Here is a 16,472-nt window from a genome sequence, read left to right on the forward strand (position 1 = left end):
AGTACACACCAGATGTTGTTCTTTCCAATTTAATCCTATGATAAAATTGAATGTACAAATAGCAGTTCAAGGAACATGAAATAAAGTAATAATTTGTAAAATAAATTGAAATAAATTGTTTTATTGAAAGGTGTTTCAGTTCATAGGCTATAAATATAATTTTGCTTTTTTGATGAGAAACTTTAACTTTTAAATTTAAAGGCAACAATTAGACGCTGAATTTTATGTTAATATCTTTTCAGATGTGGTGAAGTGTCCAAGCATGATACAGAGACAGTGTTAAGAGACATCATTTTGTTATCCCACTTAGCTGAGTCAGAAACAAACCATAACGGTTATGCAAAACTATAATAATCTAAGATTTTCCTGTGAACAAATTAATCGTAATTAATTTAAATATTTTTATATTTAACCTGTCTTATACGTTTTGTAACGCTTAAAATAACAAATTCTAATTCTGACACCTCACACCTGTAACCTGGGATTGAACCTTACATTTTACGGTGTTTTGAATCTTACCAAACTTTTGGAGCGTGTTGGCACACATTTCTTACTATACAAGTTGGTTTGTAATTTAAACTTTTTTTTTTTTTCATTTACAGGATAGAACCAACTTTTCTGAAAATTGGATTCTTGGAATTGTAGAATTTTGTGATGGATGTTGAGTTAATGCAAGGACATCCTCAACTATGACAGACCATCAGTGCTCTCTGTTACCCTACTGCTGGAATGTTGGCCCATACACACACACACACTGAAAATTGACTGTGCGTAGCAGGGGAAATAGCACATGATGGAGGACAGGGATGGAGCTGGGTGGAGTCAGACTGATGAAGTGATTGTGACCATTCTGTTGCTGAAATGCTTTTCTCTTCAATCTCACTGATAACATCATCCTTGGGCTTTATCTTTGTTCTTGAACTTATTTTAAACATTCCCCTCTGCTCTCTCTTCATTACATACTGTCCTCAGCTTTTGGCATCCAGTTTCATCACTGGCCACTTATCTCATACATCCTTCCTTTCTGTCACTCTGGTTATTGTGTGGCAGGGATTTTTAAGATTAGCTCTTTCCACCCAACGCTCTTTAACACCGCTGTGTAATGAAAACTTGATGCTCCAAACCAGTTCTCTCCTCGAAATATTTATTTATAATAGGTCGATCAAAATTAACCTGTTAATGACTTAATTAATGTGTGAAGTGTTAATTAATCTGAATAATCTAATGTTAACACATTGGCAGAAGGACGCAGACTCCAATATATCCAATAATTCCACAGTCCATTCAAGTATTGTTGCTCTATTACACACATTATTATTCACATACATGATTGGAGCTTCAAATACCATCTTGTACAGTGAAGTCTTCGACTTGAACCTGCCTCAACAAGTGAAGTGCAGTAAATAAGTCTATGACCGACAAGATGACTTAAACAATTGTCAAATGGATACGATCCTTCAGTCGTGCCACAGTGGGGAAACTGGCAAAGAACACAATGTACACTGTTTCTGGAGGTACTGCAATACAAGGCCGGAGTCCTACTCCATCTCTCTGATCCAAAGATCAATTCATTACATGGTCCTCGCATACGAGGCGTATCAGATATTAAAGCGATAACAACAGATACTACACTTCTTCCTGCCCAAAAGGCTGAGAAGTGAGATTCGTGGAGTGTAGATTGATCAAAATTGTTGAAGACAACGGTTTCACCAAAGTTTTAAAAGTCAACTCTCAACCATCAAGATGAACCGCAATGACTAAAGTCCACAAACTCTATGAAGCTAAATAAAAATCAATAATTTGAATCGGTTACAAATAAAAAAGTGAAACAATTTCATGCTGTTATTTGTCTTCCTCTTTCAGCAATTTATAGAAAAATATGTTTTGTCATATTTTGTTGATTAATCACGATCAATCATAAGTTATGATTGCGATTAATCATCTGACTAAAATTGTAATTGATTAAAACCCTGGTACCACGTTATGGTAGCCATAATAAACCATAAGCCATAAAGAATGGGCTCCATCTTTAGACAGATACATACTGTAACTGTATCACGTTCTTGCCTCCTGCAGTGAATACATGGTGGTTTCCATATGATAGAACCATTACTATTTACATATACGGAGTCCATTGACATGGAGTCGTCACATTAGCACAAAGCCAGGCTGCTTTGGTGGGTGGGGATCTAAAGTTTTGGCCTTGAATGCAGTTCTTTTGTTACTGCAGAGAAATCAACGTCTCGTCCTCATCCTGATGTTTGCTCTGCACATACAAGTCAGTCAGATTGGCCTTGTTACAGTGTAATGGGTTGATCCCAGACACATACGTGTTTGTTTGTATCGGTGCATCACTATTTTAGGGGCTCCTAAAATAGAAGAGGAGACAGAGGTAGATGCCAAACTGCACAAATCATCATGTTTCATCGGCGGAAACAGTTTAAAGTGTTATCATGATGAGGTCGCTGAGATTCTGTGGAACGTTCCGCTGTGTTCTACTGTGTCTGACTGATAATAATGAAAACACAGGGTTATCATTACATGAAAAGTCAATTCTGCAAATTAATTAGTCCTATATATGAAACCGTTCAGCTCCCAACCAGAGTAGTAGGGTGTATTTTTCATCTACATCATATCAAACCCTTGTCTCCACCACAAAGATGTAATTGCATCACTCAACAAGCAGGTTAAGAGACAAGGTTGGATAAAAAATTTGCATTTTTCCATGTCTTTCTTTTTCTTTTTTTCTTTTTTTTTTTCGCTGCAGATTTCCCCAGTTGTTTTAATAACCCATCTTAAACCTGTGATCTAATCTGCAGGAACAGTGAAGTAATTAAAGTTGAAATTAATTACCGTCTGAGCCTGATATTCTAATAACGGCTTTAAGTTTTGTAGCAGGAAGTTGATATTTTGTCATCCGCGTTTTATCTCTGGCGGCCGTGCGTGATTGTCTGCTCTTACAGATTATTAATGTAGCCAGGAAGGGAGCAGGAAATGGCAGATAAAGGCAGAGAGACTTTCCTTTCTTGCACTCCTCCTGACCAAAGTGGCCCCTCTTGACAGCTCCAAGCCCCTCCTCCTCCGCACCTCCTCATCCTCCAGCAGCTCTGTTCTTTTAACGCTCCCTTTATCATGACAGTATTTAGAGGAGATACCGTAAGACTGAGCAGGCCTTATGACTGCTTTAGATAGAAATTATACAATTGTTCATTAGTGGCTAAGATAACACTCCTTGCGCAAAGACACAAACTCACACACGCACGCACGCATGCACGCACGCACACACACCTCAAATGGCATCTTTACTTTCCCTTTGGGATCTCATTTAAGACCCGCGGCGCTCAGCAGTGCATACTTCAGGGGCTGTAGATGTGACACAACACAGGACAGTGCAGCTGGAAATGTCAAGTTAAGTGAAAGGAACTGTTGGGCCGGCACACTCTGGTGAGCAGGGTATGTATCTCCCTGTGGGGTAGCAGAGGAGTGTGTCGCTCCCTTCGTATAGGTCTCCTCTTCGTACAGCGACTATCATGTTTTTAATGGAAACGCTGAGGTAAAAATCAAATATGAAGCTTTGATAACTGTGCTGTAAGAGCAGTGGCTTCTGAAGAGGAAAAAAGCCTTTCAACTTCCTCTCTATACACCAACTCACATGCCTTAAGTTGCCTCCAGACTTCTGTTTGGTCCACTTGCCCGCAAGATAAATTCAACCTCTTGATACTGCGTTCACTATAGATCACATCAGTGAAAGCGCAGTATATTTCCGTGCTTACTTCCATTCACAGTACCTCATCTACAGTACTGCTGTACTGGATGGAGCAGTTCCATTTGTGACTCAGAGAGACTCGAAGCTCAGAGCAAATGTAAACTACAACTTATGTGGGACGTGGGCTGCGCCGTAAATGAGCAATTTAATGTTAGCAGTGTAATAATAATAGCAGCAATAAAACTGGTACAAGTTTGGGTTACTTTGAGTTGCTCATCTAATTTTTTAGGATGTCACAAGGTTGGACTCTCTGGAATATGATAACTGTTTTATTGAAATATTTTGAAATTCCGTTACTCACCGGTGCTGAATACAACACAAGCAGTCCTGACCTGGGAATGGTGTCCTCATGTGTCATGAAAAACAAGGACGTACGAGAACGGCCTCACGTGAACAAGAGCAGGAAGGAACTGGTGGAGGCAGAAAAAAAAAATGGAGAGAATTACCAACTTTACATATAAACTCTTTTGAACTCCTTTCATTTTATATTTCTTCCAGACAGCAGAGTTGATAGGACAGAGGCATTCGTAACCACAAAAAAGTTGAATTTGGTTACATAGCATTTTAATGCAACATACAGCAATGATGTCAGTGTTGTTGCACCTACGACCATGTACATCAGATAGAAAGATAGACAGACAGATCGATGACATGTGTGATGTATATTACTATCTACAGAAGATTGACATCAGATGGCGCTTTTGAGGTTTCAATGGAAGATGGAAGTTTACACTGCATTAGTAGAATAACTGGTCAGTCTGTCATGCTCTGAGGCAATAATGAAAATTCTCTTCATCCACACCGAGACTGAAGTTTTGTGACAAACAGTCACTTTCCCTCCCTGTCTTCTGGATCAGCTATAAGGCGATTTCAATGACATGCAGAAGATCAACTGTTGGGAGAGTGAAGACGGCGAGGCTGAGGCTTAGAATCATGGCTGGATCAGACTCAGATGAACATATAATCAGAGGCAAAGCCACACGGGCTTATCTGCCCTTTCACGATGGCTGTCATCATTTGAGTTTTCTCCACTTCTCTTCTCAAGATGAGAAGGCTTTCATTATAGCTGAAGCAGAAAGTTTTTTTTTTTGCTTCAGAAAAAAAAAAGTTTTGGAGGAAAGTTGCCATGCCCACAAAAAAGAACATCATGAAAGTCACTGAGGGAAGGAGGAAAAGCCAAAAAATGAGAAGTCAAGGGGTTGTCAACCTGGGAGAGCATGACAGAATCAAACACAAGAAGGGTGAGATATTACGCTGCAGGGCAGACAGAGGAAAATTTAATAATGCATGGATCTGTGAAGACATGGCTTTAGAACACATGCATGGTTTATAAAGTCAAGTTTCTTTTTCAATTACAAGCTGCTCTCCTCTCCCCATATCTTTCAATTAAATCAAATTTTCAGATATCCTCAAACATTACACTTCCAAATTGTTCCTGAGTCTTCTGCTGAGACATTTCCTGAGAACAATCTGTGTAGCTCCATTTCCTTCCGTGCCTTCCATTGGACATATGTCACACGCACTCCAAACAAAGCTCAGTTTGGCATCAGCTTTGTTAGCCTGTGTATAAGAGATCTGTAACATAAAATGGCTGGATTCCAGCGCACATCACTGAAGTGGTCCCGTACGAGGCTGCGGCCGGTGTTTATAGCTCACCCCCTGTGAATGTTGGCATCCAGCAGCAGCAGCTCTGTATCTCAGACAGTATGGTGGCTCTGTTGTCTTTTCCCATATGAGCCCTGCTATGCAAGGTGATTAGAGCATCTCTGTCACTGGCTGATGGGACAGATGGAACACCAGAGGACTTTCTGGAGAGGCAATGGTAATTAGGAGTGAAAGGGAGAGAAAATGGCGCTTTCAGAGCGACTGGGTTCAGGGAGAAGCTTTAAACAACACTTTTCAAGTGGTGCAGGGACTTGGACGGCCTTTAGCCAGTTAACATGGCATTGTGCTGTTCATGTTAACATGTTTCCTCATGCTGTGAGGTTCATCCCACAGTATTAACACTCGCATGCAAATGTTAGCCTGGTACTTGGCCGTGGTTTCCTTTTTTACAAGACAAAGAAATACGAATACAAAAGAAATGAGCTATGGAGCTGTTGTTACTACTACTATTATTATTATTATTACTACATTACTGCCATCAAATATAGAAAAATCCAAACATGCTTCTTTAAAGCAACATTTTGTAGGCACTAGAAAATATGTCAGTGTATTAAAGCATAACTTACATAATTTACACACAACAGATTTAACATCAATAACAACTAAAAAATATCATTCATATATTACTTTAAACTACCCATTTGAACAAATACCAAATTCTACTCCTGTGAATCTTTTTTTTTTGTTCCATTTTTTAGTATTGAACAGAAATGTTAAATGCTTCTTCCATGTTTAAACACTGATTTAATGTATCCTGGTTAAAGCAGTAATCAACCAGAAACACCGAGGAGATACTCACTCCTCCATTCATCATCTGACCAGCTATCAAACACTTCAAGTGCCATAAAATACCCAGAGAACCTGCAGCTTGCAGCCAGCAGGTGGAATAATGGCAGAAAGATGGCCACGGGGCAAATATTACTCAGGCTACAGTGAGATTGAACAATTTACTCCGCACCAAAGTAATCAATTCTTTCTGTAATTAATCTGTCACATATAAACCGCTAGCACACTGTTTTAGAAGTGACCAGTCAATAGAAAAATTAATGAAGATTGTCAACACAATAAACATTAAAAACAGACGAGTTTCAGAGGAATTTAAATGTGAATTGTGAAAATCAGACAATTGCAGCATAAACTCCTGGGTGTTTTTAACATAGGTAATATTATTTCAAGAATTGTTGCCAACTACATTCTATAATGTAATGTGCCATAAATGTGCTGAAGAAATATAGTATAATCAGTTTTCGGTGTGAAAGAGCTAACATTTAGAGCTCACCAACTAAAGACAGGAATCTAGATGAAAAAAAAGGTAATAGGTACCCAAAATGTCAAACATTTTATAAAAAACATTACAAAACAATTGACAATAACATAACAATAACATGTAAGCGGGTAGGAATAAAGCAGTGACGACGCCTGCACCTGTGTGGATGTAATTAAACATCTGATTTAAAAAGTGCAGACAGAAATGTATCAACACGAGGATGTGGACTGGTTCAATTCCCCTCCAGCCAAATTGCTTTGCTATTATCATTTTAATGTTAATGATGTTTGTGTCTCATGACTCTCGTGATTAAATCAATTAATCTCAGTCTGTTTTGCACCTCAGCTCCATCGTTATACCGTTTGAAACCCAACCTCTGTCCAGGACCAGGCTTCAAGGCTGCAAACGGCTGCTCATCATCCGTCCTGTCACAGTCCGTCCCCCTTTTGGACATGGACCCACACACCCACATCCAGTTTTGGTTCTGGATTTCACCATGATCCGAATCAGAAGGAGAAACTTTGTGTTTAAGATTTCACTTCCAAGCTCTCTCCGCCTGTGGGACCTGCTCCTTGGGCTTGTCATCAGCTGCCATTTTCGACGGCATGCAGTAATTTCATGGCTCATTGCAAGCGCTGAAAACCTTTGAAACTGCAAATGTTAACTTTGCCTGGCCTGGAGCCATTTAGGAAGCGATTAATTTAGCAAACAGAAGTGAGACACTTTCTCCTTCTAGCCCTCACATCATTTTTTGGGGTGCTTCTATCTGTATTTGAGTAAGAGTGAGCAATGTAATGAGGGTTCCTGTAATTGTGGCGGTGTGGAAATGGTTCCTACCTCTGCCTCCACAATCTCACTCATCTCTTCCTGGCTGAGCCCCGACAGCCTGGTACAGTGGGAGCACACACACAGATGGAGAAGAGGTGGAATCACTTACAACATGCTTGACCTTATTTCTTGTTCCGCATTGTTAGAGCATGTTATAAGAAGATGTTTGTTTGCTTTTTGCAGCATCTTGGCAGGAGATGACTTGCTCATATATGCAGTCACTGAGTGAAGAGGCATTTTACAATCATAACAATGTCATATCTTCGATGGCAGTGAGATACAGAGGCAACCATTCAATTTAGAGACGGAAGTGGGGACAGATTTGGGAGTGTGGAGCTTTTTTGGCTGCGGTGGGATCGGAAAACGGTGCAGATCCCCGAGAGAGGCTCTCAGTATTTGCCCAGTATTCCTGGAGGCTTGTTTTGTCACAGACTCTGTGCAGCAAGGCATGGGAGAGGCAGAAGGCAGCGGGTCGGCCAGCCTTCCCCCACAGCTGTCCTCCTCCATCCCTGGCATTCAGCTTCACCAAGCCAATTTGAAAACAAATTTTTGGTCCTCTTTGCAATTAATTTTTCTTTGCCATGGAGAGCAGAAAAAAATCACTTCTGACAACATAACATATAGCAGGTTGCGTACAGAAAATCTGGCTGTACACAAGCGTAAAAAAAAAAAAATTCAGAAAAATCTGTTTGTCCTCCAAGAGCAATTTTTCACTCTGCTGGGAGCAGTTGTCTGACACTTAGTCCTCCGTATGTGCATTCAGATGAGTGAAGTCCAATAAATGGGTGAATGTTAAAATGCTGCATCATAAATGAGCAAAATTCAAATAGTCATAATAAGACTGCTAGTGTTTTTAATAAGACCAATACAAATATAGCCCATAATTTACTGTCCAATTAGACATTTGATTAAAAAAAAATTATAATGCAATCTAGAATTCAATCTTTGGACATATACTGTATATATACATATATGTATGTATATATACATAGATATGTACATATATACATACAGATGTACATCTGTATACATACACATGCCTCTCAGTAACTACAGTTTATAATATTTTATGAAAGACTCGTAAGGACAGGCGAGTTTGATTGAAAGACAAGGGAAATGTGGTCTTTGTTCAGAAGACAAGTTATAATAAGTGAAAATAAGTTGAAGTCTATAAAACGGAAGGAGTAAATAAACAAGAAAAAATAATCATATGTGACTCAAGGTAATGTGACGTCAGAACTTTACAAGGGCCACATTTTTATGATTATTAACAGAAATAGATCAGTAAAAAAACAGTTCATTTGCATTATAAAACACCACTGAAGGAACCGCATCACTGGTGTATTCTACAAAGCAAAACCTTTAGGTCTGGGTTAAAAACAAAACAAAAGACAGAGCAGTGTGAGCAACAGGAACACACAATGGCAACGATCTAATCCCTGTTTTTTCTCCTGCATTTAAACTTTACCCATGTTTATTGTGTGTGTGTATGAGTGTGTGTGTGTTTAGGAAATGACTGTTTCCTTACCTGGATGCCCTGTAACCACATCTGCATCCTGTTTCACCACAGCCACACTGCAGTCCCCCCCACACCATTAATTTCCCTGAAAGCCATTCACAATAACTCTGAGATGCTGGGCAGTGGTGTTCAAACGCTTTCGTCCCCCCTTCTTATCACAAAGGTCCCACATGTCTCGGCAATATCCCCAAAATAAAAAAAAAAAGATAAATTTGTCTTAATTACGTCCCTCGAACAATGTTGTTTGACGGCCAAAGACATGAAATTAAATACTATTTTGATTCTGCAAAAGTGGTGTCAAGGTCTTATATTTTCATTTCAGGTTCGCTGACTGATAAATATGCAGGAGCCGGGAGTAATTATAGAGTGGAAATGACATCAGAAATTAAGCAAATTGTGAAAAGGTGTGATTTTTTTTTGATTTTGAAATGGGTGTAAGTCGTGAATTAGAAAGACTATTAACTGGAGGCAGGTGTTATCCTCACCGCCCAAAACAAAACAAATAGAAGGAGGAGGGGAGGAGAGGAGGGGGGGGGAGAGGAGGGGGGGGGGGGGGAGGAGGGAGGGAGGGAGATACAGGTGTGTGTAATCTAACATACCATATTAGCTGCATCTGACCAGCTTTAGAATTGTTGCATTAATAAACGTATTAGGATAAAATGGAGAGGAGCGAAAACACAACATCCAGGACGGAACACTATTTTATTTATTATCATATTAAAGAGATTTTTTTTTTCATATTATCATTATCATATTAAAGAGATTTTTTTTTTAATTTAAAAAAAATGACAGTTTATTTATGAGGGATCTTCATATTATCAACTTATCAGACATCTCCATCATTTACCTCTGTGTTGTGATGTAACATTTTTTATTCAACATATCATGTTAAAAATTCTTACCTCAGCTTGTTTTCATCAGTACCATTTTAGTGACATCTAAAAGTGTCCTCTCCGTCACCTCCCCTCCTCTGTCTCTTCTATTCGACTCTGCATAAAACAGTCAAAGGACAATGATTCAAATCAACATTGTGATTCCACCAAAAATCAAAAGGCTGCGAATCTGAGTCTCATTTCTCCACCTTCTGTGTTTCTTCTGTTGCTCTCTCTTTCATTTCATTTCATTTCATTTCTTTTTATTAAACAAGTGTCTTGTGTCCGTCTTTTATAAGGCCAGTGAAATTTAAAGGCGATGAGAGGTCTCCTGCCTGATAAGACAGAGGGCCAGTGTAGTGATCAGACAAAATTACTTTAACATTTTTCCACCTCTCCTTGACTATGCTTGTCTTTTTGTTCCATTTAATCAAAGTTCTTGCACCATGATGCTGCCCTCTCTCTAGGCCAGGTGTCAAACAGTTCTCCATTGATGTGGAAGTGCTGGTAATCACAAAGTCTATCCACTGATGTCTGCTGGCACCCACGTCTCACCGAGGCGTTGCATTCTCCGCTCTAAACCTTTGAGGCATGTGAGATTATTTCTGCAATCTAAAAGAGAGAATAACCTCTAGGAAGAAAAAAAAAACTGAATCACAATATAAAGTAATTAAGCACACTATCAACGGGGAGGTTAATTAGTGAGACCCTGTTCTCCAGCACCACTGGTAGCATTGCAAACAGACAAAATGCTTTCATTTTTCCGTCTTTTTGTGGCCACAGTCTCCTGCACACACATGTATACGCACACACATGCACATATAGAGACTGCGGGCGGTTGATTGTCACTGTTTTGGGCTCTGAAATTGATTAAACAACTTCCAATCCAGTTTAATTAATGGAAACTATCTGTAGTTCAAAGCTGTTTAGCTGTACGATGTGCTCTCCTGCCGCCCTTCTGTTTCATTTGCTTATACAATCATAAAAATTAATTGAATTTCCAGCCGTACTGTATGGAACAGTCCTAGAACAATCTTTGATGTTATAGCCCGCATTAAAAGCCGCGCCACGTCTAAACACACAACCTGAGAGTTGATATACCGTTAGCCGCTGTTTATCCCTGAACATGAAAGAAGTGTGCCAAGCTGTAATATCACAGTACAGGCAAGACAACATGGCCAGCCTCTGTATCTCTGAAGTGCAGCCGAGTCCGAAAATGGCACGTTGACAACAACATGCATACCCGCTGCATAGAAACAAAGGGCAAAGCATTCCTAACTATTGACAAGCAACATATATTTACTTTTCCACATTTTTAGAGTGATAAGTCGACCGAGGCTCCTCTCTGTGTCTGCGGTGTGAAGATGTCCCTATCATGAAGTACAGGCGTACCTGTTTGTTCTACAGCTGTGTGAAAACATTAACAGTGTTACATATATATAAAGTTATATATAAATATATATTAATTATTTAAAACACACATTAATGCATGTGTATTACTTGTTTTATTTTAATAGATTGTAAACATACTTAAGATTTGCTTTTTTGTACAAACTCGGCCAAGGAGGTGAGATAGTTACGTAGTCGATAAAAACAGTTTACTACATGGGTCAGGTATAGAAAGAAACATTTTTATCAAAGACTTCTAACAATAGACTATAATATATATTTTAATTAGCTGAAACAGCTAAATTAACTTTGTATCCAAAGGTTTTTTTTCTCAAAACAGCTTAATGTCAGTAAACAGCTGGTTAAAAAAAAAGAACATTAACACTAAGACTTAAAACCCAACAGATGACTGCAGGTCAGCCAACAGAGAGCTAAATGTCATCATGTAGATTCAAGAAGTACTTAGTATAAATATATACAGTATACAAGTATTCCAAATTCTTAAGTTACTGTTTTAAATTTATAAAATGTAATTTTATTTTTTACAACTGTAAATGGTAAACTGAGTACTGCATTTCCATATGACTGTGCTGCATTATTGATGGGGGTGAGTTGTTTTTCTCTCTAAATGTGTGAATCTGTTTGAAATGGAGGTATTTTGGAATAGACATAAACAGAAGTTGATCTTTAAACATAAAATATCACATGATGTGGAGAAAGTCAAATGTGATTCTCAGGTCTTCCTCTAAACTGTCCAACAGCTGCTCGCTGAAACTTAAAAGTCAGATCAGAGCGCTTTCTTCACCTCTTCCTTTTCTCTCCGTCCCACCCCCACCGCACCTCTCCCTTTCTTAAATGGCATGAACGTTGAGATGGCAGCAGTCCAAGATCATCACGTCTGAGACCACACAGATGGGGGAGAGATAAAAGTTCTCTCACAGTGCTGCCATTTGCACACACACAGGTCCAGGGGAGAGGGGAGAGGGGAGAGGTGCAGGGTAGTGGAGGTGGTGGAGGCAGTGATAGGAGCCACCTGCGGCTGTGACATCACCACCTTATCACATAACATGCATCACCTGCAGCTCTGCATCAAGCCCAAAGAGACAGATTTCATCTGTCATCTCTGAGAGGATCTCAGTATAATTTACTCAGCTCATCTGACATCCAGAGCGGAGGAGTCCACTTGCCGAAGCTAATCTTACAGATGAGAACTCTCCTCTTTCTGCACAGTCATGTTCCTATGTTGCTAAGGGGGCGTGAGGGGTGGGCAAGTCAGAACCAGCCTCTTATGTGGTAACAACATCTGGGGGAAGTTACTCTGATGAAAAGATTAATATAATAGGCCTATGTATCAGCAGTATCACAGAGAAGAATTACTGTAGGGATATTGAAAATACTTAGGAAGAGAGGATGACGTTTCAAACTAATATATGTGTACGTATATAGATACACAAGGGCCAACTGCCTCTGCAGTGATATGAGTACTATGTTTTAATGTGATGGTAATTATTGGCTGAATAAAAAATGTTAAGCCAGTAACCATGAACTAATGTCAAAGTATTATCAGCCAAAATATTAGAAATATGAACTCAAAATCAACAGAATTTAACTCAGCTACAGTACAGCCACAGACAGTTCAGGCACTGATAAACGTTAGCTAAGTTAGCTAAATTTGTTAAGATTTCAGGAAAGCCCTTCTTATTGTCCATTCCTATTATGATGACCATTGAAAAAAGTTTTACTGTCCAAGAGCCACATTTGTCCACAAGCCAGAATTTGGGTACACCTCTGCTAAGTCAGCCTTATGATAATGATGAATATTATGGGAAATAAAACATGGACACAGAAGATTGTTATTAATCTTAACCAGAAAAACCACTTCCTTCCAATGCTCTCTACAGTAATAGAACTGCTCTTAAGCTATGTGCAACAAAGACATTATCGTATATAAAAGCCAGAAGCAAAAGGCACAAGTTATTTCAAAAAGCATATCCTAATTAGAAAGACTAATCATCTTTAATGTCTTCATATTGAAAGGAGGAGAATAATTAGTCTTGGGGTTGAGTCTCCTTTTCTCTCCACTCATGCTACTAACAAGAGTTGATGCTGTCTAGAATGGCCACCTACACATAACTGCTAATTGCAGGTCTTTGCCCTCAAGCACCCTTCTAGTCACAGAGACAACAGGAAAATTGGCCATTTCAGCAGTGCTGGGTGTCATTAATAATTAATGGCACTTTCAAGAGTCAGACAGTCCCTAAAAACTGAAGGCAGAGCTGCTGCTGGAGCTGCACAACGTGTCATCAGCGCTGATAGCAAACAGCCGACTACCTTTCTCTCCTGTAACGGCTGTTTGTTTTACTTTATGAGAGGCTTTGGAGCAGGAGGTGACCGCCACCCAGAGGTTTGTTACATTTGCATACACTCTCTAATGGTTATAACACCCTTAAAACCCAGTTTTGTCAACCCATACCATTGTCTGGGTGAAATTGTGTGTGCATCTGACGATAGTGAATGAGGACAAATTCAAAAGCTCCTTTTTGAACAAAGATTTCGTTGGTGCTGTTCTGAACAACATTGGTTAGATGTGATCCATTCATGTGGTCTACTAAATGTATCTTCGTGATCTACTTTTGGCTCGTGACCCACAATTTAAGAAACACAGTTGTTCTACAGTATTAGCAATGTGTTTCCTCATCGTTAGCTTGTGTTGTGTTGCTTCTCTCTATTTGGGATTTTCATGACCACATGACTGTTATGTGGTAGTCATCATAATTCTTTTTTTTTTTTTTGTGCGGTCAGTGAAGTGGTTAATTGGAGACTGAATTAACTTGTTTAAAACAGTGAGGAAGAGCAGGTGTCCAATAAAACATTGAAAAAGCAGCAGGATGGATCTGGCACATTTGGTCTCATCTTGTCTCCTTAGGAAGTCATCCACATCACTGTCCATGGGTGTCAAACTGCTGCCTTATAACTTTTTTATGCTCTTTAATCGGTTTATTAATATTTATAAATTGCCAAAGACACGCTGACTTTCAGCTGAGACTGAAGCCAAAGTTAAATTCACAAATTCCAAGGCAGCCATGGGAGGAGAGGAGCGAAAAAGGTGGACCGGAGATTTGTGACGGAGCAGAGCATGAAACCCATCAGTTGATGAGTGGAAATCCCTACTTTCTAATTAATAGAGGTACACAGGCCAGGGGGATAAGGAGGATCAGGGAAATGAAATCAGCAAAAAGATAGCATCACTCATTTCTGAGGTCCATTGTCACACTTGAGAATCTGCTGTAATGAATCACTCAAGCATTCTGCAGATACATTTGAATGGTGGAGAAAATTCATTGTCCGGAGAAAAGCATTCGATAAGGATCTTTTCTTCTGCTTCTCCCTCTTCTTCAGCCCCTTCTTCCCGTCTTTTGTCAGAAGGCTGTCTGATCAAAAAACGAAATCAAGGCTCAGGCAACAGGTGTGTCATCTGAAAAGGTGTCTGCAATCTGCAAGTGAACTGGAAAGATAGCTCCGAAAAAAGAGACTGATTCAGAAGTTTCAAGGGATTTGCTTCTTGGGGTCAGATGAAAAAGTCAAGGGGTAAAGAAAAATGAAGTCCATATTCTTCTATGTATAGGTATGTCATGAAACCACCACAGAACGGCGGCACTGTCTGATGCAGTTTTTCATTTTCCAAGATTATTGGATATATACTGTATACACTATCAAAGGGTGATTTACTATAGTGATTTATGTCTATTGGTGTTTATGGGGAAAAAAAATCAAATTACCCATGAGGAAGAGATCTTTTATGAGACACAGCACAGTTTTTTTTACATTAAAAAATCCCACAATGCACCGCCAAACAATAATACAATTTCTAAATTCAAAGTACTCAGACTTATTTGAAACACACCAGAGCCTGTTTAGTTGAACACAACCATGAAACACTCGCAGGAATTGAAAAAAGACACACTCAAAGATCTTCAACAGCTCCGTGCCCCCTTTTTTCTGTATCATATAAACCTGATGATTCTTTACAACACACTAATACACCACTGCACGTTGGTCATGTCCTCGCAGCTACTATCTTTTTATCCAAATCCAAATCTCTAAATCCGAGTGTGAAATGTGAAAAACTTGTAAAAGGTTATTAAACTCAGACTTGTTTTACATCCATGTTCAAAAATTCCAAAAGTAGAAAACATGGCAGTGTTGGTTGGATAAGTTTGTCTGATCACATCCATGAGCACAAACTATCGCACACAGATGCCATGAACAACCATCGTTGTGCTGCAGCAAAGGCAGCCAACGACATAAGACTGAGTAACCGTGCTCTGCAGCATATGTTACGTGAGCAGCAGCTAGAAGATGAGTGACAGTCTTTTATCGTAGCACTCTTATCATGTCAGCAGTTCGGGCTTATTTTTTTGCATGACGAAGAAAAAAGTAAAGCAGCAGAGAGCAACTTGTGCAAGTCGAGTGTCTGGAGTAGTGAGAAACTCAGTTTGAACAACAACACCACAGACTGATGGCATGTCTGCTGCACTTTACATTTGAGTTAATATGTAACTCTTACTGTATGTTGAGTGAGATATATATTGAAGTCATTCTATATTGTAGCTCTTTGGTCAAGACTTCAAAAAGGAATCCTATTTTACACTTGAATTATTTGCTGTAAAAGTCACATTTGAACTTTAGGACTTGAAAGTTACTTTTTTTTCCACTTAAAAATGTACATTAACTGTTTAAATGGCTGTGTCTGTCTGACCAATCAAAAACCTGTAGAAGCTAGTTGAATCAAAAGTGTGAATACAGATTGACTGTGTTACATTATATCAAGAACATGTGTAAATAATTAAACAAAAAGCATCAATAGACTTCACATGTAAAATCTCAAATACTCCAGGTTGCAGTATCAGTATTGATACTGGTATGGAACACGTAAAAGTGGTCAATGAGCAAAAACAGTGAATGTGGAGCAATACACGAAAGCCAGAAAGCATTAGCGTGAACATTTCATGACTTAACATGACTGAGTCAGTCTGCTGAAAAAATGCTTTTATCTTAAAAAATTGCTAAAATTGTTATGAAGTGGACCCAACATGAATTAAACATATTATTTATTTATTTGATATTATCAATTAAATCAAGCAAACTCACTGCAGGGTTAGCACA

The 16,472-nt window shown here is 39.0% G+C and overlaps 1 long non-coding RNA gene and 1 pseudogene across 1 annotated transcript in view; both read right to left on the reverse strand.

The window, feature by feature from the left end:
- The window catches only part of LOC103388627 (uncharacterized), a 41,195-nt gene extending 24,723 nt beyond the window's left edge, over positions 1-16,472 (reverse strand). The window contains exons 1-3 of the long non-coding RNA XR_522525.3: positions 16,458-16,472; positions 9,948-10,034; positions 4,068-4,176 (exon numbers count right to left, since the gene is read on the reverse strand). This is a non-coding gene — a long non-coding RNA (uncharacterized LOC103388627). The remainder of the gene's footprint in view (positions 1-4,067; positions 4,177-9,947; positions 10,035-16,457) is intronic.
- LOC112488005 (uncharacterized) lies at positions 1,493-1,662 on the reverse strand (annotated as a pseudogene).

Source organism: Cynoglossus semilaevis, chromosome 13 (assembly GCF_000523025.1).
Source record: "Cynoglossus semilaevis isolate Cse_v1.0 chromosome 13, Cse_v1.0, whole genome shotgun sequence".
In the NCBI taxonomy this organism is placed as follows: domain Eukaryota; kingdom Metazoa; phylum Chordata; class Actinopteri; order Pleuronectiformes; family Cynoglossidae; genus Cynoglossus; species Cynoglossus semilaevis.